At 30.6% G+C, this 25926-nt stretch overlaps 1 protein-coding gene across 1 annotated transcript in view; it reads left to right on the plus strand.

The window, feature by feature from the left end:
* Nucleotides 1–6987: 6987 nt before the first annotated feature.
* The window catches only part of LOC108907051 (cyclic GMP-AMP synthase), a 56965-nt gene continuing 38026 nt past the window's right edge, over nt 6988–25926 (plus strand). Inside the window, exons 1-2 of the mRNA XM_018710567.2 lie at nt 6988–7209; nt 7778–7882. The gene's annotated coding sequence lies outside the window, so the exon portion shown is untranslated. The remainder of the gene's footprint in view (nt 7210–7777; nt 7883–25926) is intronic.

The raw sequence follows: 25926 nt of genomic DNA on the forward strand, positions 1-25926 counted from the left end.
CCTCAAGTTAGACAGAAATGCAATTATATAAATTCTTAATTCTAATTAATACAGCTGTACTATGTTCAAAACTAAAACTTACATTAGTTTTACATCAAAAATAAGATAATACTGTGTACTACCTATGGAAAAGTTTTGTTTCATAATTTCTACATTTTTTTCAGTTATGGGCAAAAATAGAGCCGCACCGTCCATCTTCGCCTATGTTAAAATGAACAACTTTCAACAACAATATCTCAAAACCTAAATTCAAAAAAAAATTCAAAAAAATTGTATATTTAAAAAAACATTGAATCTATTGGAATGAGAAAGGTAAGTACCTATATTAAATATTTTGGGAAATGTCCTTAAGTATTCAGAAGTTTACTATGTAGAGTTATATACCATTGTAAAATAAGATAATATACTTTTAGGTATAATGAAACTAGTTAAAGTTACGTTAAAGGAAAAGGTTAAAGGGGCATTAACGGAGTTTCCAAGTCATGGGTTTACAACGTCGTTTCTTACAGAGCTATTTTCATTTCAAGGATGACAAGGACATGACAAAGTTGATTACACAAAACAATAAAGTGGACAAAAGAAAAACACTTTTAATTTTCGTTTTACTAAAAAAGTTTTATGATACAAAGATATTAGATGCTAAAATGACGAATGGCCACTTTTTAACTTTTGTCAACCCCTTGTTAATAAAAAATTGAGAAAAAAACATTTCTCGAAATTTTTTTAATTCGTATTTTTTTAAATAATGGCTAGAGAAAAAGTAAAAAAAAGGATTTTGAAGTTTAAAGTCTATATTTTTAAGAAAAAATACCCCATATTGATAAAATGATATCGATTTTCCCGGTTTTGATTTTGGCTCCTTTTCTGTAAGTTTAATGTTTATTTTGCACTCTTTTGTTTAAAAATATCAATTTAAACAATATTATCCATAAATATTAACAAATACATGTTACAATTAAACTAAAAGTTTGAAAAATTATTAACAATAACTAAATAAACAATATTCTAGTCTATTCGTACTTATAGTGAGGTGAAAAAAAATTAAAAAAGGTGAAAAATTGATTTCTAGATTATATGATATAAATTCAGCCACACTTTTGTCCACACTAAAGTCACACTAGTGCACATTCGCACGGATCGAACTTTTCAGACAAAAACAGACTGAGGCCAGCTGCTACCTGAGAAATGCCAGCTGTTCAAAAAAAAAAAAAGAAATGGTACGAATTAGCACTAGTGTGACCTTTGAGGGTTAATAATTAACCCATTTTGTTAAAAATATTCGTCAGTTTCAGATTTTTTCATTTTATGTACAAGCAAATTTAAAATTATCCATGACAAATTCATTTTAGAAACAAGTAGGTAACACCTTTTATAAAAAATAACTTTTTTGGTAAAACAAAAAGTGCACAGGCGGTAAAAATGTTTGACTGAATTGAAAAAGTAAGAGATTTGTAAAGAATATGACGAAAGTTGTACAAACTTGACTTAGGAGTTCACATTTTGTAAAATATTAGAAATAGGAAATAGTTTATAGTTGGAGATAGAAGTGGCCATCAACATTTTTATGAAGATAGTTCAAATCTTCTGTCATATCATCTGAAAGAATGCTTATTTACTTTTTTCTTCCTATTTCATATAAAATCTTAGCGTTTAAATGTTCTGAGTAACACTAGCAATACTGTATTGCTACTGTGTTGTTATACGTTTTGCTACAGTAAAGTCAGCAGTTCTCAACAAGTTTTCTATTAAAAAACTATTAATTACATGTTCTACACAGATGTTGAACATATAGTGGAGTCAAGATAGCTTAAAATTACGCATTTCGAAATAATTATGGGAAGCATGGATTTTCCTAAAACCTTTTGAAATTACTTGGAAATAAGTATTAGAAAAAAGTTATAAACTTATTTTTGTACGCTAATTGTTTTTTAATTGTTTAAACAATAATAAAGTTTTTTTAAGAATAATTAAAATAATTCAATGAATTTTAAATCGAATTCTTTCAAATTGACAATATAGGGGTGTCCGATGTCGCTGAACAAGAATATGAAGTCAGAAAATGAAATTTTAAAATGGCTGATCCAATATGGCCGACTATTTTAAACAATTTATTTAACAATTACCTATTGATTTTAAATCAAACTCGCTTATATTTGTAATATAGGGGTTTTTGACGTCGCTAAACAAGAATATGATGTCAAAATATGAAAATTCAAAATGGCTGATCCAATATGGCCGACTATTTTAAACAATTTATTTAACAATTATTGATTTTAAATCAAACTCGCTCATATTTGTAATATAGAGGTTCGAAAATGAAAATTATAAATGGCTAAATAGGTTTTATTGAAAATATGTTTTTTTAAAAAACAAATTTATTAAAAAATAATTAATTTTTAAATCTCATCGAGTTCTTGCTCTTCTTCAAAAATAACTGGGCAATTAAACTTTAAGCCAATAAAATTAAAAAAAAAAACTGATTAAAAATACAAAATTACAAAATCAAAATCAACGTCCCCTATTATTTATCTATTCATTAATTATTTAAAAAATGGAACAATATTCATATATAAATATTAAACTCATACATTTACAGGTTTAGCATAAAAGAAAACGAATATAAATACCTTAAATGCAAATTGAAGATTATTTGTAATATTAAGTAATAATATTACATTAAAGAATTACAAGTGTACGAGAGTATAACCTCAAAATGCACAAAATATGTGAATAATACACTTTTTAATACACTGATAACTGCAGCTTACCCGAAGACATAAAAATCATATTCTTATACCATTTATAATAATTATTATTTAATTCTTATAAACGAAAAACGCTTTTAAAATAAATAAAACTGTAAGTAACAAAAAAATATTTGGTGTGCTCACTGCTTAGCTCCGTCACCCAAACTGACAAGAAAAACAACTTTCAAAATTCTCCTTTGCAAGCAAGGCTATTGTATACATATGTATTAGTATACACCATGTGGGTGCTATACTCACCGAGCATGTTTCGAACTTATATTCACAATGTCAGATACAGAATATACTTTTTAAAAATAAATATTAAATCAATTACTCAAAAAACGTTATTTTTTTGCTGTTATAACAATTTTTCACTTATTACTATAAATAAAAAAATAATTTTTCGCTGGATTTACTTTTTTTAAGGTCTTAACTTAATTCTTTGACGTTTTTTAAACAAAAAAAATTTTTTTTTACATTACTAAACTTTATTTAACAATAAATTTCATGGATTTTTCATGAAATATTTTTATTTTTTGTTATTTTTTTTCAACTATTATTTCAATTTTTTAAGAAAAATAAAATGCGACATCTTAAAGTAGAGATTTTAAGCTTTAAAAAGTGCTGTCATAAAGTTTCAATATCACATTTACAACTATAGTTTTTGATCTATAAAGAATGGCCTAAAAAGTCAAATTTGTGATTTTTTTTAAAATTATTGAATATGTTGCTGTTTCAATCGTCATTTGAAGAGTAATCTGTGAAAGATACAGATATTTATTTTAAAAATTAAAAGAATGACAGCTATTTTATCATTATTGTACAAAATTATAGAATGACGTAACTTTGTACGTATGTACTATATATTTTTTTTTTCTCAAGTTTAAAGACATAAAATTTTGATAGCCGGATGACTTCCTTTATTTAAATTTTTGTGAGGTCGATTTGATCAATTAGATAAAAAATTATAACAAATTTAGTGAACCGCGCTCGGAACCGCGCGCTCTTCCAGAGCTATACTTGGGAGCAGCCCGCTCATTTTTCGTACGTTAGAGAAAAAATTCTACAGCCTTCAATCCGCATTTTAGAAAAAAACTTTATTAACATTTTCTATGTAAAATTTCCTGTTCTTTCGAATGGCGCAGTTTTTTTTTAATTATATTTTTTATATATATTTTGCAAAAACTGTAATTTTGCAACTAATTTGTTAAATAAATAATTTAGTGTACACTCTACAGTTGGTAGCTTTTTATATGTTGTTTCTGACTACTTTACAAAGCGAAAAATAAAAAGTTCTCTCTTCCCGTAATTTTCGCGAAGTCAAAATCTATCTTGACCTCCAATATTAAGGTTCATCACACACAAATGGCGTGGTGGTTTCCCGTCAAAAAGAAATGTAATGCCATTGTTATATCGTCCTTAATTTTAACCTAGACATCTGCTTTCAACCTACATATCTGCTTCAGTTTACATAGCTAGCATAGTTTAACTACATATTTCCAAAACATAATTTTGCAAGTATTATTGAACATCAATATTAGCAAGAAAAATTACGAGTTATATAAGGGTACCAAAATTAAAATATGACCGTCGACACACTTCTAATTGATGCCGCATAAAGGTCAAACACATCCCCGCGAGAAGAGTGTTTTAAATTTTTAATTAAAATTTAAATTAGGACCTACACCGCTTAGTGTGTAATTAAGGATTATGTGCCGCTAGACGCTTTTCATTCATTCACGAAAAGTACATTTTCAGTTAATGACTTTTTAATATTATAGTCTGCGACCCTCTCACAGCACTTGCTTTTTTGTTTGTTCGGGGAAAATTCCGTAAAGTATATATTATCGATTATATTTGCATGACCTCTACGTAGGTAACTGTCGATACGGAGTTTATATCACGGAAAACATCGACCGATGTTTACTTTCCAAACAAAATCACTAATTTTGTTATAGTGCTATACTAAGTGATTTTGCCTAGGCATAATCACAGCTTTGTTTCTTGTTAAGACCAGAAATTGAATATGGCATTTGCCTATATTTCGCATTACAAAGAACAGGAAATAGACCCATTTGAATTCCAACATATCTTTTTAAGACAATAGAAAGAAACTGTAAGATTTTACAAAATTATGAGAATTTTTTTATCTTTGAATTTATTTAAAAAATTGACATACACAAGTTGTATGTCTTCAAGAACTAATTTTTAAATTGCTGTTAAAATTAATTAATCAATTAATAATTTCTTTTCTCAAGATGTCGGTACAAAATCAATAAACAATGGATGATTCCACAAATTAACCACAAATGTTTTATTTACAAATTTACAAACGACATTAAAGTGTTACAAAAGCTCAACATATTGAAATACGATAATACTAACCCTTTTCAAACATTTAATATTTTCTATGAAATGAACGTCAGTTTTTGCCCCAACTTAACCATCTCTGATAATATTTTAGATAATAATATCTCCACTATACTTAATTTTCTTTGAAATTCATTTTATAAGTATTCACCATTTACCTCCTGACGGTAATGAATTCGCTGATTATAGTGAATCTAAAAGGATATTGGGAGGAATAGTGGAAATTTCATGCCTTATCCTTTCCTGCAACTCCTCGATATTTTGCGGCCTATTTTTGTAGACTACATTTTTTATGTGACCCCACAGAAAAAAATCAAGCGGTGTCATATCGGGAGACCTAGCTGGCCAATCAATTGCCCCTCTGCGTCCAATCCACTTACCACGAAGTTGCACCGTTTGCACATTATTCTTAACGCACAGTTGATGTTTACTCGTACAAATTTTAACATTTTCAACAATAAGCGAGATACCATTAAAAAACGAAAAGAAGGTTTTTTAAATGCATCTTGTAATTTGTAAATCCTTATGTAATTGGAAAAAAGGCAGAAATGCCTGAAAGATGTCTAACAATTACAATATATCTTATTTTCTTAAAAAAAAACATCTTTTCGTTTTTTAATAGTATCTCCATCATTGTTAGAGATGGATCCAATAAACCCTATATCGTTAACTTACTTAGCAAATGTCGTAAGTCCACTTTTTATTCAGACAGAGATTTTGGTGGACTTACGACTATTTCTGCCCTTGAATCGAATGCAGTCGACATTCAACATATTATGCGTTTTGATGTTTTCGCGCGCTGTTTACTACTAAAGTAAAATCTGACTTCTCAGCATGACAGGTTCATGCTAGATGCCACCAAAATCTCTGTCTGGATAAAAAGTGGACTTACGACATTTGCTAAGTAGGTTAACGATATGATGTTTGTGATATGACTATGTTCGGTAGGGAACGTTCTATCCGAATATATAAAAATATACAGGGTGTTCCACTTAAATTAACAAAGTTAACATCAGCGGCCATTTTGTTTGGACTTCATTTGTTTTTCTACTATCATTTTCGAAAAATTCAAAAAAAATTGTTCAACTTTTGTATTTCACATTTTGTTATAACTCTTAAAACAAAAAAGTTAAAGGGGGGTCAAAATATAGCGAATCACCCTGTACATATTTATATTTAAATTAATTATATCTACGTATTTATTTATGTAGGTAAGTATGTAAGTATGTAAGTATTTTTTTTACATTTTTAATCTAATTTCGATTCGACGTTCTAACAATTTAAAAAATGCCAAATGTCAATATGGGCAATCAAACCTTACTGATTTAACATTTGCTGTAAAAAAGTGTGTGCCTGGTTATTTTGAGTAAACAGTTAATCTTTAGTTATTGTTTTACTGTGTTATAAGCTGTGATTTATTTACCCTAGATCCTAAATAAACGCAACCATTTTAAATGTTGATTGTTCAATATACGACAACTAAGATCTTAGAGAAATAAAACACAGATGTAGTGTAAATTCACTATTAATTATAACTTTAAATTTACCGTCTAATTACATTACAAAACCAAAAGAGCCACCTATTAACAGTTTCCTGAGCTTAACCACATGGTTCTATTCCAGAAGAACAATAGATGGCTCTAGCAGTCACATGAATTTTCTGGTACTTGGTTACATGAAACGGGGATACAAATCCTATTCCTAGAGTAAATACATTTGTATTGCAACGAAATACGTAAAAGTTAATTTCCAATTAAATATGTTATCACCAACATGAGATATTAGTATTTAATAATAGCATTATACATCTGACAACCCTGCATGATTGACTTTTAAAGCATGGTGATGTTTATTATTTATGCTTTCCAATATACCTACCTACCAAACTTGTGTCCGCGTGTTTGATACTAACTACCTATATCAGTTTGTGTGTGCAAATAATTTTAGTTAGTAACTTTATTTGGGAATTTCAGTGATATTAAAGTAGTTCAATGTCATATCTAACTGTGTATAAGTACACTACTGCTCGAAGATAGGTACTTAAATAAAAAAGTCCTCGCATTTTGAACATCTATTTCAAATCACTTATTTGGTAAGTTAATGTCAAGTACCTAACCTGAAAATACAAGAGTAAATTATATCATGTAAATTTAACAACTAACCTACATGTTCCTTTGTTTACATATTATTTAACATCATTCATCACATTACTAAAGGACCCCATATCTTAAACGATTTTAACGATTTAAGTGTGAACAAAACGAGCTACAAAATTGGACTGTTTGTGACTTATACTAGTTGAAATGTTGATATAGATATGCATATCATGCCTATAAAACTTGACCACTAAGTAATTCAATGTCATAACTTTGATTATTCTTAAATATTTCTCTCTCAGGTACGTAGTACGTACCACTTAAACCGGGTAGCCGTATGGTGCCCTTTAAATCCATTCCATTTAGAGGATTACACTGTTGCCAAATTGGATCAAAGATATTTAATTTTGAATTCTTTGTATCATACATTAGATTAGAACATCGCATGTGTCAAGATTTTTTAAGTGTATCTATCATTTTGAACTAAGTAAAAGTAAGTTACATAATAACAAAGTTCTGAAAATGTTTTTGGTGCAAGTTTATTGTTTATTTATTTTCTTTTAGATATATAGCGAAATACCGAAATGGACAAGGTTATAAAGGTACATATAGTCTGTTGATATCTGGAATATATTGATTTTAAAGACGAGATAGACTTAATGAAAGTAGGTACGTATATACAGTAAACTACATCCTATTTTTTAATAAATCCATAATTCATTCTTAAACAATTGTAGAAGTCCTTAAAAAATATTCCCACATTCCTTACAGTAAATCTACAAGTAATACCCTGTAAATTCCTCTTATAAATTTCTACCTACGACGCTTAATAACATCTGAGATTTATACCGGGTGTCCCATAGGATATGTCGATTTTCATAAAATATGCATTTTCTGTTTTTAATAATTTATATTATTTTTATGGGAACATCGGTTCACATCTATGATTTTTACCGATATATTGACGATTTTCTTTTTTAATGACTGATTACTTTTTGTAGCGCTTAATCAATAATAATCACAGGTTTGAATGAATAGGAACCCGTTCAAGAAAAATGTTATTTATCATTTTTTATCAGTTTTTGTATACGATCGCGATGACATAGGACTACTTTGCCCAAAAATATTCTTAAGATTTATGTATTGTATATCAAACTATACGAAAAAGTTGGAGAAATATTTATCCAAAACACCCTCAGTCTAAAACGCCTTGAGTAAAATTTAGGAGTTATGTATGTTTTAACCATAGATTCACAATATAAGTACAGTCCTTAGAATATTTGTTGAGATACAATTCCAAGAAAATAATAAGCCAATAATGTTCTGTTATAGGAATTACTGTAACAATTTACCGCGGCAAGGGCGTGCCTTGCAATTTTCCGCATTATTTTGAGAATTAAATTACAGGATGTTATTTAAGTACGTAGCCAAACTTCCAGGGGTGATTCTTTTAGTGATTCTAAGAAGAAAGGTTTATATAAACATAGGTCCGGTAATGTTTCTTTTTCAAGATACAGGGTGTCGAACTTTTTAAAAAAAATCGTTTTTTCGTAAAAATCTTTATAATCCTTCAGCCAGTTTTGTTGAAATTTGGCAGTGTTATTTATGGTAGAAAGGGGCTAAATTAGCCCTAACTAGATTAAAGTCCAGTGGCGTCCCGGGGGCACCTTCACCAATATTTTTGACAAAAAAAAAAGTGCGTCACTGACTTTTTTAAACTTTTTCTGCATTAAGCAACTAAATATACTACTTTTTTGTCTCTTGATTTTTCTTCGTATTTTGCTTCCCATTTGGAAAATCATTATTGCATGTCCCTGGAACGAGCTCATCTTCAAAGAGCTAAGACAAGATATCAAGTATACCCCCAGTAAATCCCTGCTATATCCATTACATCTTTCTAGTACATCCTCATATATCGCAATCCTCAAGTTAAAATTCCCTTTGTTAAAATTTGTTGTTTCTTAGCTGTTATAACTGCGCATACAAAAGTGTTAATATCATTAGAGTTAGATTGTATTACAAGAGCCCTTGAATGAATTGAATATATTACTGATATGAGGAGAACCTAGAATGTTATAACCACAGTTTTCCATATACAGGGTGTTAAAAATGTAACTGCCTTAATTTTAACAGATCAAAATCTCCAATTTGATGTACAAAAGTTCGATTAATTAAGGAATATTGACATAAATGCGTGCATAGAATATCATAAAATACTATGTTTATCACTTTTTTGAATTTCTTTATGCTTAATTAATTCTAAAAAATAATTATTATCGTTGTAATCAATTTAAAGTTCGATAAAATTCATATCGAGCAATGTGACAACGGCGCGGCGGTTAACACGAGGTACTAAGGTAAACAACCAACAATACGCAATTCAGTTGGTATCTGGAATTCGACAGTCGAAGACTTGCGAGAACGAATTTTTCCCGCTGCCCATCAAATAGGGATAAATCCGGGTACTTTAATGGTGGTGGACATTTTGAACATATGTTGTAGTTTGTTTTGTACTTGTGCGTTTAAAAATTATTGAATTTTGCTTTTTTTTAAGTACCTAAATTATTTTTAATACGAATGATTATTTGGACGACGTGAATCTTTGGGTACTTTAATTACATATTTTTCAAATTCATAATTTAATTAAAAGATCCTATTTTATGAGATTCATAATTACTAAAATTCGAGCTAAAATTTAAGCACAATACTATCTTCGTACTACAAAATAGATATATTTTATTTATTTATTTAAAAACTGGAAAACAATTGTCTTGAAATTTACTAATGTTTCAAAATAATAGTTGTTTACATTTTTTCCGTAGGACAAGTCTGCCGCGTGCACCAGCTGTTAGCGTTAGGTAAGCGCTGTTGTGATGAAACTCCCCAATATTAATACGCGCTGTATTTTGAAAACTGTTAATTTTATGAACCTGTAATATACAAATTTTTTGTTCATTTATGATTACTCTATCTCATGCTGAAGAAATGACAGTCAAACTTCTTACACCCTGTATTTTGAACTTAAATAAGGTAAGTATTTATACACCCTTTTTCGTGTTATATTTAATATAAACGGTTAGAGTTACCCTTAAATAATAATTTCCAGGTTTGTAGGCTTATGTATGTCACTGTTACGAAATGTCATCTTTGCGGGATACAGATTAATGAAGGAACTCCAAAAAAACTTGCTATTTCAATTATATACGTCCGCTTATCCGTACTTTTGATTAATAGCCGGGATGCCCGTAAACAAAGGCCTGTGACGTAGTTGTCGCGGTTTTATATAGTCCCTAATTAATCAAAACAGGTTTTTAATAATGCACCCTTTGATTACGTTCCATTATCTCTTGACACTATAAATAAAAGAAAAAATAATAAGCCGATACTGATTTGCCAGGAGCTCGAATAGGAGGTAACCTGACCCCCCACTTGAACAATACATTATCGCGCGATCAAGGCACAAATGAAAAAACGTAATAGAGACACTGATTAATTAATAAAAGTATGCGTACTTTAATAACCACCATATAAGTACACAAATATTTATTCTATATTTAACTAAAAGCGACAAATATTAATAACGCAGAATTGGATATCAATATACAGGGTCGGAAAGTACCCATGGTTCATCGGCCGTTACGTTAGAGCGATAAAGAAAGTCATAGAAATCCGTGCGATAGAGAAAGATGGCTATAATGAAGGCGTCTAATAATCACCGCCCATTTCGCCCTTCCACAAATAAGATTCACTTCTTATTTGTGGAAGGGCGAAATGGGCGGCGAAAGCGCTGATGGCGATTTTGACAGTTTAAATTTTGTGTTTGAAAATGCCGAAATTCATTCAAATTTCGTTTAGTAACACAAAAATTAAACGAATAAATGAATTACTTACAAAGTTGTTTCCGTGTGTACCAAAAACACCACTCCGCAAATTCACTGAAAACCGTTGCTGGAATCGAGTACGTTTTGTATCACACCAATAGTGAATGTTGTAAAAATTTAGTATGTCGTCTCTAGTAAGACAACATTCATCCGTAAAAAGTACATTGCTTGTAAATTCCGGATCTTGTGCTATTTGATGTCAAAACCACTGGCAAAATTCCACACGGGGCTGAAAATCATTGTTATTTAATGCCTGGACCCTTTGTACATGATAGGGGGGTAATAATTGTTCCCGTGGTACACGCCACACGGTACTGTTAGATACACCCCTTCTCGGTCAATGTTGCGAGTACTGCGCCTCAGATCTTCCTCAACGAGGTTTATGATGTTTTCTTCGTTCTCGGAAACTCCGTCCACGATCATCATATGTCAGATGGATATTCCCAGTATCCCGTAACTTTTGAACTATCTTTTGCACTGCTCTACTGTTAGGTTGTCGTCTGTTATGGTAATGGATCGCTTACAAACGATAAGTCTCATTTAAATTGTACAAACATTCTCCGTACAGTAACACCATATCTGCTAGTTCATGATCAGAAAACATTTTATACGCCAGCTAAATAATACTGCAACAACTAAAAAACACAAGACATACTGATCTACCATCAGATTTGCTTGACTATGGAAGTCACTGGTACGTCAGCCAATTAGAGAAACGCTTCACGCACGTAGCGAGTCTGAAGAATTCTGATCGTGCATGTGCACAAGATGCACACATTTATGGTTAATTTTCTTAATTAATTTCCTCGAAAACAAAAACATTTAGACAATCGGTTGTTCAATAAAAGTTGCTCATGTTCGTGCACTCTAACGCACTTATTTCAGAAACACCCTGTATAGGTTATTGTGGAAAATGTGTATGTCCGACAGAAAGCTTATAACGTAAGAGAACATTGTCACTACCGAGATTTTAACAAAGTTTCTTTGATAAATGTTTCAGCATTTTTAACACCTTAATAACTGTTTTTAACATAATATGTATGTCACGTGGAATATGAAATATCAGAAACGATCCCACTTCTGATTTCAAAGTCAATTTTATCAGCAAACTGTAAAAAATATGTAAATATTTTGTAGAGATAATACATGGTTTAAAATGTTTTGTTTTCAATGTACAGGAGGAAGTCGAACTCTGAAGTTTGTTTTGTTTTAATATTTCCGAATATGTAAATGAAATTTTGCTCATATAAACGTTACAATGTAAAATTAGTTAATAACCCAAAATCATCGCAGGTGAATTTAAAGTGGAGACTGTAATATTTCTTAGCGAGACCATATTTTTCAAAAGAACCCCGCACAAAATCAACGGAAAATGGGACCCAGTCGATTTGGCTGATTTTGCAGAATGTTATAGCCTTTGACTTTCTGATCGAAAGTTGTCATGGGCCCAAAGTGATCCTATGAATCGTTTCAGAGAAAAAGAGGGGAGATGTATGTGATTTTAGCTGTAGGCCTGACTAAATCTTAGGTTAAGTGATTCAAAAAGTACACTGGTTTCTTTTTTAAAAATAATATTTAAACTTTAAGCTAATTCTAATAAATAAAAAAAAATAAATCTTATCAAATGAAGTCATTGTTCTTTGATAGTAAAAACCTAGATATACAACCCACAAACTAGACTCCTAACTGCTGATATTGCGGGAAACAACTACTTTATGAGCTATATGCCCTGACTAGAATTGAATTATATCACGCTAAAAAAATATCCAAAATGAAAACTAAAAATATGTCTAAATATAATTAATATAAGCTCATATACCTGATATATAGGAACTGTTAAATAATATAATCACTTAAAGAAACATCATGTATTATTGCTGTCCTATTATCACCATTCACAAAGATCTTTTCGAGCGGCAAACCAATACTTGCTTCAGTCGCCAAATACCTTGGCGCCGGTCCTGACTAATTTGAAAGAATACTATTGAATAGCTTCAAAATGCGAAATGCTTTGCAATTTGAAAAAATCTTTAAAATTTCGCGACCAAATTTTGGAAAAAATAACCCCGTAAAAATATATCACCACCATACTGTCCCATGTTTTACCCCACCTGTAATGATTTTTGGCTATTAATTACAATTCTAAAAAACGTTCTTCAAAGCTTAGCTTTGAACATTGAAAACTAAGCATTGTATGAAGTTTCTTTCACACGTATGTGGCAAGCTGGGTGTTGCCTTAAGGGCCCCATATTCTTTAAATAGTGTTTTCCGCAAAGACAAATAATTTCAAACATTTAATAACTGAATAATCTAAAGCTTATCAAATAATAGGAATGTTATGTCATGCCACCTGAGTATTTTCAATGACGCCGCAGTAAAACGAATAAAAAGGTGCAAAAAACGATCAAACCATCAAGGTTTTAGGTACTGAAATCTACGAAAATACTAACTTTTTTATATATAATTCCACATGTAAATATTCTTATAACATTTACTTGCTTAGTCCTACATATAAAATTGTTTACTTTTATTTATAAGTACGTGAAAATAATTCTTAAAATGTGGGGTTAGAATAACAGCAAACGCATGTTTTACAAACGCTTTTTTTTAGTTATTATTTTATTTGAGTAAATTTAAATGGTAACAATGAATAAACAAAACATCAAGGATTTTATTTTTGTGCTTACCTACTTTTGTTCTACACGTTTTACTTTTAAAGATTTCAGTACCTAAAAACGCCAGAAATTTCACTATTTGTCGGCCGGGAATATGGCCACCTTAATAACCGCCTCGTAAAATATCTATATGCTGTTTTTAGAACACCTGTTGAATTTGGCATTTCAATTTCGTTGCTTTATTTTCAAAAGCACATACAGGGCCAGTGCGGCCTAACGACTTGGCTTTCATTTCATTGACATGAAAAGTCAAGCAACGCTGATCGGAGTTAATACTTGGATGACTATCCAGGGAAGGCTCACGATGCTCGTCCACTTTCCGGTGGCCTGTATATTACCCGAAGCTATACAAATTTTGGCGAGGTTTATATAGGAAGACATGCCATCCCTTGGAAAGGATGTAAAACCGTTGTTCCCTTGTCTAAACAATGTTAGGCCAGTTGAAAAGATCCCTACCCCGGGACAAAGTGGGAGTTCGGCAAAATTTCCAGGTTGGGGTTGCTCGTCTCTTGGCATCCGTGGTTAGCCGTAGTAGCAGAAATAGTCCGACGTAAAATAACCAAAAAGAAAAAATCAACTGTAACATACAGGAAATTAATTAACAGAACTCTTTGAAACATCATGTACATTGCCTGAGGCCAGATCTATTTTAATGAAAATTTCCCGTAATAGATACGATATATTGTCCCATTAATTTAACATGTGAACGGATGAACAACTGCGAATGCACAGCAACCTCCGTTAAATAAAATATTCATTTTATTTGTTTTTGGCCGACTGTTTTTACCTGCCCCACAAAAAAACTCTCATTCCCAATGGAATCAATTCCGTCGTTAAAATAACAAATATGTTTTCGTTTGCGGGTATTGCAAAATCTGGAAAAGATAATGGAAATTTTATAAATCCTGAAGAGTGCAGCTAGAAACCCCAGATTTTGATATGTCGCTAAAACTGGCTTGATTCTAGATTTAGCAACTCATCTATCACGGGCGTAACATGCACTTGAGATTAATGAGGTGATACCTCTTTAAAAATATAATTGATATCAGCGAAAATGTTATAGTAAAATATTTACAGATTTCGAAAAAATTGTCTATGAAAATTTGTCATTTAAGATCACTATATACACAGTAAAAAAATCAGTGTGAGTGAAAGCTATAAAGGTACGGAGTGAATGCATTGAATATATTCTCACCCAATATTGAGTATTTTGATAATTTTACTCATTTGTGATAATATATAAACTAGAACTGAGTACTTTCACTCAAATAAGGTACTTGTACCTAAATCGTAGTTAATGTCCTCATTATTGAGTGACTCCACCCCATTCTATGGTTGTCGTGCGTTGTCTTTGTCTATTCCCATCATCCCCATTAGGTCATATGTACGTGTGCAACAATGTAGAATAAGTAAATACTGTGTTCGTTTACAATTTATGCAAGAAGGTAAAATGCATTAGCAACGTTTTATGCAGAACGTTTTCCGGGTAAATATATGCAAAATGCCGCTACCTTTGCCGCGGTGGTTCAATTAGGCGTAAAAAGGGTTTGTGACAGAATCGTGGAAGAGATGGAGGTCGCAGGCATCCACATTATATGCTAGCTGCCGACCGACAATTTTTAAATATTGTTCAAGGGCAATAGTTCGACTAAAACCTGAAGTGTAAGGTGGCCATATTTACCAAAACAATTTTTTTGGTAGTTTGATAGTTAAATTAAAAGACACGCCACACAGTAATAAGAAAACAATATACCTGTAACTTTAGTATTTTTTTATATAAATTCCTCTGATGCAGAATTTACGTATGTGTTAAAAGTTGACGATGGAATTGCTCCATCGCGTTATTCTGTTTCTAAAAATATATTCGGTGACGCGCATTTGATTTCGAGAACACAAATGAAAATCAGGGGTACAATAAAGACTATAAATAGCGGCTGAAATATAAGATTTTATGTGCTATAACAAACCCCAAGTTGTCACAACTGTTATTCATCAGTATGTGATGGATTTTTTCAACGAAATGTTTAATCGATTAATAATCATTTGAGGTTCACGTGTCATATAACTAATTTGCTAACAAAAAAAAAACACTGTAGAGGTTCTCAATTGGAAATTATTTGGGACTAAACTGTTCGTTTATTAAGTGAGATGCTAACAACACCTTTCAGCAAGGCAAAAGAGAAGTGCGTAAAATACGTTTCACCGACAAAAAGACGTTTCATAATCGAGCACCTACAAATCCCGTCTGTGCGGTTTTCGGGGCTTTGGGCCTCCCTTTGATGTCCTTTGCCTTTTTCTGAGTGTTTACACCAGTTGAATTTCGAAAGTTCTTGTGGGGTATTAGAAGCAATCATTTTAATTTTGAAAAGGGCGGCGTGGTAAGACTCGGAGCCAAGTTTATAATACGTACATGAGTAGGTATTTAATTTTTTTTTAATGGTTGGTAAACAAAATGCGAACGGCTTTTTAGGGTTTCTGGTCGAGACTTCCCGAAGCAAGAATTCCCGGGAAATCTGGCCTTACTCGAGACGAGAAAAAAGTGTTGAGAAATCGAGAAATCGAGAAATTTAAAAATCACGCGCGTCTTAAGTTCTTGACTGGATGTTCGTTTCGGTCATGCGTTCAATTCGTTTCTCGACAAATAACAGAGCGGTTAAAATGGTTTCTCTACCAGCTCATGATTTATTTATTTTAAGTTTTTAAGGTTTTAGTTTACTTTGATGATTCTTATTTTTTTAATGTACAGGGTGATTCACTATATTTTGACCCCTCTTTAACTTTTTTGTTTTAAGGGTTATAAAAAAATGTGAAATACAAAAGTTGCACGATTTTTTATGTAGTTTTCGAAAATGATAGTAGAAAAACAAATGAAGTTCAAACAAAATGGCCGCGGATGTTAACTTTGTACATTTAAATGGAACACCCTGTATATTTTTACATATTTGGATAGAACGTTCCTTGTCGAGCATAGTTATATAGGGTTTGTTGGGTCCATCTCTAATAATAGGCGAGATAATAATAATAATTCTTAAAACAAAAAAGTTAAAGGGGGGTCAAAATATAATGAATCACCCTGTACCTAGTTATGTCTGTGTAGAAATTTTATTATAAGCAGATACCTAATGTTGATGTTGGTTATGAAAATATTTAGTTCCTGTTCCTTTAGTTGATTATTTTATTTTTGTTTTGTTAATTAAAAGATTGTGATTATAAGTGATAAATTAATAGGAAGAACGCTTCTGTATCTTTAAATTAAAGCTTGTTTTTCTTTAAGATTTATTCGGTTAAATTCCTTATTTACTATTTATTTAATTAAAAGACTGCATGATTAATGATTATTAATAATTATTATTGGAAGAAAACTACGATTCAAAAACATTGAAATAAACATAAGTATATTGAGTGTTTAATAAAAAAACAAGTTAAAGGTTTTTAAGAAGAAACTTAAAGTTTAATTTAGTTTTGTTAGTAGAAGTAGAAACAAAAGTAATTAATAAAAATACTGGAAAAATAATAAATATTAATGATGATTGTTAAGTATAATAGCATGTATATATTTCGCATTGCAATACCAAAATTATGACTTTTTTAAGTTTTAGAAATTTCTCGAGAATTCGAGAATTCCCGGGAATTCCTAGTCGAGAATTCTCGAGATCCGAGAAAAAAAGTAGGCCGAGAAATCAGAAACCCTAGGCTTTATTCAAGTTTTTCCTACTAATCCAGGCGGTACAGCAGTAAAAGTAGGCTTTGGCGTTTGTGTTTGAAGTAATCTATTTTGTTGTACAGAAAAATCCCAAATATTATGTAGAATAAGAATCCGAGTTTGCCTATTCCAAAAACCCATTGGAGAACAACAAACACAAAACAAACGAAAAATTACCCGGTTTTCCACATATTTTTCCCTGTAACATTGAAAGTAAGCCCTAAATCGAAAGAAGTCATCAAGTTCCATCATCAATCAAAAGTCAAAAAGTTACAACAACTGCGAATCAAAAAAGTTGAATTTTGCATTAACAATGGGCGAAAAATAGTAGAAAATCATATGTATATTTGGAGCAATTTTTAAAATAAGTAAATATTTATAAATATTGATGAAACTTTGTGAACAAATAGTAAAACATATGTCAATCTTATCCTAAAAATTTACCAACGATGGATAATGTGGTATTCAATTGACAGGATTGTTAATTAAGAAAATTTCAAAAAGTTTATCGCATACCGTTGGTTTAAATTAAGGTTTAGAAAGGGCACACAATTTTTTAGAAATACTTGTCATGATAAACAATGATCAGTACTAAAAATACCTATTTTTACTCTTTTATAACTATTTAGAATCGAAAACCACGAGATCGATCGTTTCAAAAATTTTTAGGGTAGAATTGACATATGTTCTACTATTTGTTTACAAACACGGGAAAAAATTATATAGTATTTTCAATGAAAGACGTATATTTGGCAACCTTTAGATTCATTTAATATTAATTATAGTTGATTTAATAGCATATAATACCATTAATGAAATATTTAATTTTGAGTCAAAAATATATTTTCCATTAGAGACTAAATATTTGTAAATTTGATGTAATTAACTATTATGATTACATAAATGATAATTGTTGCTTACTGAATGAAAAATTTAAACGTTGGTCAAACAATTATTTGGGATTTACTGAAATATTTCTTTTATTTCCATCAATAATATATTTATTTATTCAATATTTAAAATGTATTTACTACAAACAGTACCTAAATAATTTATTATATAACTAGTATTCTTAAGATAAATGAAACTCTTATTACTTGAAGTATATCGACTTCTGATTCAATGATTGCTATAGTTGAAATATATTTGTTACCGTGATTCTATGAGTTATGGAATTGCGCATGCGAATCATCATCCACCGTTGTACGTTCTCATAACGTTTTATAAAAAAGCTCATTTGGGTTCAGACCTATTGATATTTAGTACTTTAGTGAGCTGCTAATAATATGCAATTTTAGAAGGTTTGTATTAAAGAATTATAATTGATATCTAAAGTAATTAGTAGTTATTATTTACCAGTGACAATACATATTCTACAATGGAGGATTTATTGAGGAGCTACAATCTAGAGGAGTTGATTCTTGGTGTTTGCAGGTAGGCAGATTATATAAAGTCAGCACTAGTTAAAACATAAATATTAATATCTAAAATATAAAAGTTTTGGTATTTTGAAATCGTAGGTAGATACGATAATAGTAAGGTTAGGTTAAATATATGTACTGCGTCCCATATTTTTGAAATAGTGTTTTCTACAAAGACAAATCTAAGGCTTATCAAATAATAGAAATGTTATGTCTAATGCCACCTGAGTATTTTCAAAGATGCCGAAGTAAAAAGCAGAAAAGATACAAAAAACGGTCAAACAAACAAGGTTTTAGGTAAAGAAATGTACGAAATATAGGTACTTTTTTAAATATAACAGCACTTTAAAGTTACTGTTTTATTTGAGCAAGGTCTTGTTAAAATTCTCTGTCGGCAAGAGTTTTCGAGAAAAATGGATTTTAATATCTCGGCGCATGCTAAATCTCAAAAAATTAAAAAAATTGGAAGTAGTTATTTGCTAATTATTTACGTAACATTTTTTCTAATTACAAATTAAGGCTATAAAAAGTTTATTTCTAAAGTACATTTTAATTAATAAACAAATAATAGTGAAATTAAAATATGTATTTCTTGTATAAGTTTATCACCAAAAATGTTTATTTTTCCTTTTTTCACTTATTTTTTAGACGCTTGATCAAATCATAATAAATTCCCCGAGTGCACAAAGTAGCAGTACAAGCAATGACGATCATCTTATTGTTCCAACTGAAAACAGAACATTATCGTTTTATGGTATACTGAAGAATTGTTAAGTGATAAGCAAGATCTGTATTTTATTTTTATGTACTCCAATATTAAAAAAATAAAATTTCATTCACTTCACGCATACTTTTTAATGTTTTATAATCCAAAAATTATATTTATACATCTCGGAAATGGTTAGAAAAAATGAAACTGTGGGACCTTAGGCAATCTTTAGGGAGGCAGGGTATAAGAATTTTGTATCTGAGCTTCCCCTAAACAAGGACCGTTTCTTTTATGTGGGAATATAATTGATTTTTTTTTTATTTTTTGCAAAATGATGCATTTAGTGAAACGATTTTTTGTAGAAACAGAATTAATGCTAACCTGGATGACTTTTAATTGAATTATGTAGTGTTATTTCATTAGTTCTACGCTTCTGCCAGAATCGTTTCTCAATTTGCTTCAATTTTTGAGAAAAATTTAAAGAACTTGATTTGTACTCCTACATAAAAAGAGCTCTAACTTTTTAAATGGGACTCTGATAAGAACACTTTATATGAAATAGCCTCCTTAAAATTGCATAAAGACGCCACATTTTCGTATTTTTATAATTAATTCCTATAATTAAATAAATACAAGTTCTAATTGCATCGAGAACTTCATGTAAATGTGACAATGATAAAAACGTATACATTTCATAATATCCTATACTGCAAACAATAATAACCTATCATTAGAACAAAAGTTAAATGTATATGTTTCAAAAATATTACAACTTTTGTCCAAAATGTCTTTTTATTGACTGAACGATAGTTTAATACTAAAACAATAATAGTTAATAGAATAAAGAATAATAGTACTCCATTGAATCGTTAATGATTTTCAAAAGAAGCTTATAATTAAAACAATGAAATGTTAATTTTAATTTTCAATAACAAAGTTATGTTTGAACCGAACAAAGTTATGTCTGAGGAATACTGAGCATAGTGTGTCATTGGTTGAATAGGCATATAATTGGGAACAGGATAGCGTTTTTTCAGTGAAGATTCATCAATATTTATAAATATTCACTTATTATAAAAATTACTCCAAATATACATACACATGATTTTCTACTATTTTTCGCCCAATGTTAATGCAAAATTTAATTTTTTTTATTCGCAGTTGTAACTTTATAGAAAATCGTGAAATAAACAAAAAATGAAAAATGACTTTTTTTTATTTAAGTCTTACCTCCAATGTTACAGGGAAAAACATGTCGAAAAACGGGTAATTTTTCGTTCTTTTTGTATGTTTGTTGTCCTCTTGAATTTAGCAATGGGTTTTTGGAATAGGCAAAATCAGATTCTTATTCTACTTCTACATAATATTTGGGATTCTTCTGTACAACAAAATAGATGACTTCAAATACAAATGCCTCGAATACTTAACCGCCTGGACTATATCCGATTTACTATTATACGAGGTGATTCCTTATTGAAAATTAAGGGGGTTTTCATGTAAAAATAAATCTCCCTAAATATTTATGGATATTTAAGCCGGGACAAAAAAATTTTGGTTTTTAATGTTTTACTTAAATATAGCGAGTTACAATAAACTATCGAAAAGACATTTACGGATAATTTGTTCATCTTCCTCTTGGGATGCAAGTAACCATCCATACAAGTAATCTGTTGGGTAATTTTTTTTCTATCACCAATGTGCTCATTTAAAACTCTGCTTCATATAGCTTGATTTATTTGACACTTTGATTTAAATTTTTTGTAAATGTAATATTTTTTTAGCAAAAAATATTAAGATATATAGGGTGATCCAAAAGCAACGCAAGATTTGAATTATGGCCATTTTTATTCCGAAGAGTTTGCAGCATGACAGTTAGACAAAATGGAGCGCTATCCGAGTGAAGATTGTGATAATTCATTACAAGTACGGAGAGTGTGTAGCCGAGACTGTGCGCAAATTACGTAGAATTCGGTTGCAGACAATAAAAAAATGGCTATGGTGAGTGATTTGCATCCATTCAAGATTCATCTAACCCAGGATTGAAACCAGACGACCGTTGAATGTGCCGGAAATTCATTGATTAGATGGATGTTGGACACTCAACGCAGTGACTGTCAGTGGAGAACAACATCGAGAGATGAACTTTTTGTAGCCTCATTTGGGTGACATGGATTTGGATGATAAAGCGCATGATGAAGAATTTTCTTAAAAGAAGACGAGTATGAGTTGCATACGACATCTGACCGATATACTCTTTCATAACATATTTACTCTTTCATATTTAATGGCAATGTCCACCCTTTAAAAACACGCAGAAACTTTGCCAACTTTTTAATTAGATAATATTTTTTCCCATATGAGACCCTGCGTTTCGTTTGAAACACCCTTTACATCCAATCCAATATGCATATGGATGGTAAAATAAAATTAAAATTAAATTTGTAGTAGGAGGTTGTCAAAGAGTTGACATTTCGCAAGTTTCTCATTACACCAGATATTGTCTGCTAAATCGCGGCATCCGTGGCAGTACAAAGCCGACATGATCTGGCTTATTATGCACCAGATAAGGCATCAGATGGACACTAATGGATCAACAACGTTTCTCTTTCCAAGTAGTGACAAAGTTAAACAGTTTCTAATTAAACCGGTGTTGGTGAGGTATTAGTTCATCAAAGATTCATTTTGGTTATTCTGGTGAAGCGGTGCCTAAAATAACAATGTCGTTATTACAGATATTTCAATTGCCATTTACGTTACTTAGCATCAGTTCTTATACTGTTTTTACACCATTTTATTAGATAAATAAGAAAATTTAAATAATTCATTTTTTAATCCTTTTGTTTTGTATTTTGTTATTCCAAATGTGAACAGATGACGACTGTTGATGTGAACACCACCGGTCAACTCTGTTTTCTCTGTTCTCATTTCCCATTCCATCGAATTTTGACACAACAGTAGAAGCCTCGACGTTATCAATCCATTTGGATGTAATGAGTAACTCTCGGTAATTCTTTTTATTGCCATTACTTTGAGTGCAATTGTGTGCAAATTTCTTGTACCTATGGCCTTGCCAATTGTAGCTCTTTAGAAGCATTTCGAATTTACGCTGAATCATCAACACACCAGAACTTTCAAGCAAAATACGTTGATTGTGGTCACCATCGCGAAATTAAAACACTGGCTTTGGAAGACGTAATACTGAATTTGATTGATTACGAACCTTGACACTAGTACTAGACAAATTGCTCTGCATTTAAAAAATATCAACCACATTGCCATAAGTATATATTATTATTATTGTTATAGTAGTATGGGCAATTTTAAAAGAACAATTTTTGTAACTCTTTACATACTCTTTTACCACGAGTTTGCAAATTTTTTAATATTCTACACTTTATACACGGTATGCTGCAAGCAGTATGACAAACTTTGACAGATGGTAGCTAGGTTAAATTCAAACATTTTTTCTTATATGAACGTAGGTCCAATTCGTTTCTGTTTAGAAATTACAAACATTTAAAAAAATATATCCAATCAAAGTAGCCTGATAAATAAAAATGATGATTGCTATAACAACAATTATTATTTGTATCATTTTAACATTTAGCGTTAAAGTACTAAATAAAAAATGCATTTATTTAAAACTGAAGAGTATGCAGATATTCTCTTTGTACATGGGTATTCTAATGGGAACGCTAGACAAACAGCCCGAAAATACCGACGAAGATACCTAAATAGACATCAACCTGCCCACAGAGTCTTTAGTGTATCATTTCGTAAACTTCGAGAAGGTAAACCCACTACCCCCACCCCCAAAATGGCCATTCGTCCTACTGAAGTGAATGTACAAAATGAAGAAGATAATTTACAGCCTGTACATGTTTTAAATGATCGCTGAAATGGAAAACAACCTTTATGATTTCATTGATGACGTAGAGCTTAATATTGTTCAAAATATGTGGTTGGTATCAGCATGATGGTGCACCACCACATAGAATGAGACAAGTATCTGCTTGGTTAAATAATCATTTCTCGAATAAAGGTCAATAAGGTCCAACAGCATGGCCACCCCGTTTCCCAGATCTAAATCCTTTGGACTTTTATTTATGGGGACATATGAAGCAGGTTGTCTACCATGTTGAAATCACTACCCGTCAGCAGTTACTTGAAAGAATTCAGGATGTAGCTAACCAGATAAGAAATGATCCAAATCCCATCCGTCGAATAACAGAATCTTCAGTTCGTCGATGTGAGGGTTGCATTCGAGCCGAGGGTGGACATTTTAAACAATTTTTATAGTCTTAAGATTTGTTCATTTGTGTAATAAAGGTTAACTAATGTTTAAACTTTAAACACAAATAATAATTATTGTTATAGCAACCGTCATTTTTATTTGTCAGGCTACTTTGAAATATAAAATTATATTTTTTAAAATGCTTGTAACTCTTAAACGAAAACGAATCTAACCTACCTATGTTCGTATAAGAAAAAATGTTTGAAATTAACCCAGCAACCATCCGTCAAAGCTTATCATAGAGCTTGTAGAACATCCTGTATAGAAATCGCTAAAAAATAATTCGGTGAGTCAAATGTCAATGAAAGGAAATTGTATGTTATGGTATAAAGATAAAGTATAGAGCTGAGTCGACAATCCTAACAAAGATAACAGTTTAACATGTAAGTACCTACAAAGCAGATTCAGTCTTCAGTCGAAGTACCAGTACAAAAAAGTACGCGATGAAGATCAGTTAATTTCGTATTTCAGAGAACTCAGTTTATTTTAAATCAGAAATATAGTTATTTCTAAATATATTTTCTCAAATTAAAAATATAGTGATAAGAAGGTAAGGAACACATTTTGGTAAGTATATATTGATTTTGATATTTATTTTCATTTATAAATTTTGCATATCTTAAACTTAATTAAATTTTAATAGTAACTTATGTAGTAATTTTATGTTATACAGGGTGTCCCGAAATTAAGGGAAAAAATTACCTGATTTTGCTCATAAATGCAATAGTACAAATTCCTAGGATATAGGTATTTTATGAAAATTCTGTATTAACGATAACCTCAAGTTGCCATAACTTTTTTCCAAGTAATTTTTTTTGCTACACTACTATTGGCAAACTGCATCTGCGAAAGGAATTAAATTTCTATTAACTAGAATATTGATTTTAACTTTTTTATTTGTTATTTTTCAACAAATTAAAGTTTCATATTCAAGATCACTATAAAAATAAATTTAACAATTTTTATAAATTAAGAAATGTTATTAAAGATGATTGAAGAAAACAATTTGATTTCACGTACCAATTTATACCACAAAAAAAATACATTTTCACTATTTTCGCGGATACTTAAAAATATTAAATGCGTTTTTTATGTTTTATGTTTATGTTTTTTTTATAGTCTTTAATAGTAAGCTATTTAGTTCATTGTAGAATCATTAATCAAAATCAAATTAAATAAAAAGTTATAATGAATTATTAGAAATCTTATTTCTTTGGAAATTCAGTTTGCTATCAATAAGTGTACCAAATTGGAAAACAGCTAAACAAAAAACAAATATTTCGAAATATTAATTAAAGGATATTTTTGGTGCTCTCTTTTCTGTTAGATACAGAATTTGAAATTCAATTTTCAAATTCTTATCATATATGTAATAATAAAATTTAAAGTCTGTTGTAAAGAGAATTGTAAGAGCTTTCAAAGGAAATATTCAACCCCAACCGACGGGTCTGAGCGTTTTTCTACAATCTTGACGCAGTTCTTGAAAATAGCTCTGTTTCATTTTCATTTGGCCACCCTGTATGTACAAAGTCCCATTAAAAGGTTGTTCATAAGTGGGCTTATTTTGTGCCAAATATAAAAAAGGAAATAGTGTAGTCTTTCCAAAGTCAACTGAACATATATAAAAATGTCTATAGTAGGATCGTATACGATGCAAAGTAGAGCAAAAAATTGTCGGCCTTTTATCAAAGAAAAATCGTGTCATCATTTTTAGGAGGCGTAAGATAAATCATTTCATATTTAAAATGAAATTCAATGTAAAATCTGAAATACCGCTGCATACGCACTGTGTTCTGGTAGTAGCTGTAGTCGCCCAGGTGCATCGAGTGTACGAACTGGTCGGTTATACGTCAAATACTAACCTGGCGAGCTTTGCCGTCAATTAGAGAGCACTTCCAAAAAACAAGTAAACAACAGTGGCGCGTACAGAGGTAAAATGTAGTACATATGTGGAATTTAGGAAACAAATTGGATTTATAATAAATTACATTTAAAATAAATAGTTTATGAGAATAAAGGAATTTTTGTAG

This window comes from Anoplophora glabripennis, unplaced genomic scaffold (genome assembly GCF_000390285.2).
Source record: "Anoplophora glabripennis isolate ALB-LARVAE unplaced genomic scaffold, Agla_2.0 scaffold261, whole genome shotgun sequence".
Lineage (NCBI taxonomy): Eukaryota > Metazoa > Arthropoda > Insecta > Coleoptera > Cerambycidae > Anoplophora > Anoplophora glabripennis.